Raw genomic sequence first — 723 nt, forward strand, 5'->3', positions numbered from 1 at the left:
CATGTATTTACATAGATAATGATATGTGTGTGTATGTGTATGTGCGTGTGCATGTATGCATGTATGTATGTGTGAATGAATGTACGTGTGCGTATGTATGTGTGTGTGTGTTACAAAATATAAAGTAAATTTCGTACACAGAATAGGTGTGAAAACAGTCACGAATTTCAGGTAAGTACACTTAGAAGACGGGAAAAAGTGACCAGTAAATCGCTACAGAGAATCGAATCTTGTACTTCTCGACTTCAATACTCTGTAGCCGCTTACTGGCCCCTTTTTTCCTTCTGTCTCCTAAAGGAATTTATCTGATTTTCTAAGGCAGTTTTCACAGCTATTCTATGTTCGTGATTTACTTTTTAATATGTGTGTGTGTCTGTCTGTATGCGCGTGGCCTTGTGTTTAGGCTGTTGCACTCACAATCGCTAAATTGTGGGTTCGATTCCCAGCCTGGGCGGTGCGTTGTGTTCTTGAGCAAAACAATCCATTTCACGTTGCTCCAGTCCCCCTTCGACCAGGGTTGGATTGTTGGCCTGGTAGCCTAGCCATCGGGGTGACATCATTTCAAGTCTAAAACAATGCAGAAAAGCGCATTGTGACCAACGATGGATAACATCTGATAGCCTGGTTGGTCACGTGATCACGTAATATATATATATATATATATATATACTCTCTCACACACACACACACACACACACACACATATATATATATATATATATA

This window comes from Octopus bimaculoides, chromosome 3 (genome assembly GCF_001194135.2).
Source record: "Octopus bimaculoides isolate UCB-OBI-ISO-001 chromosome 3, ASM119413v2, whole genome shotgun sequence".
Lineage (NCBI taxonomy): Eukaryota > Metazoa > Mollusca > Cephalopoda > Octopoda > Octopodidae > Octopus > Octopus bimaculoides.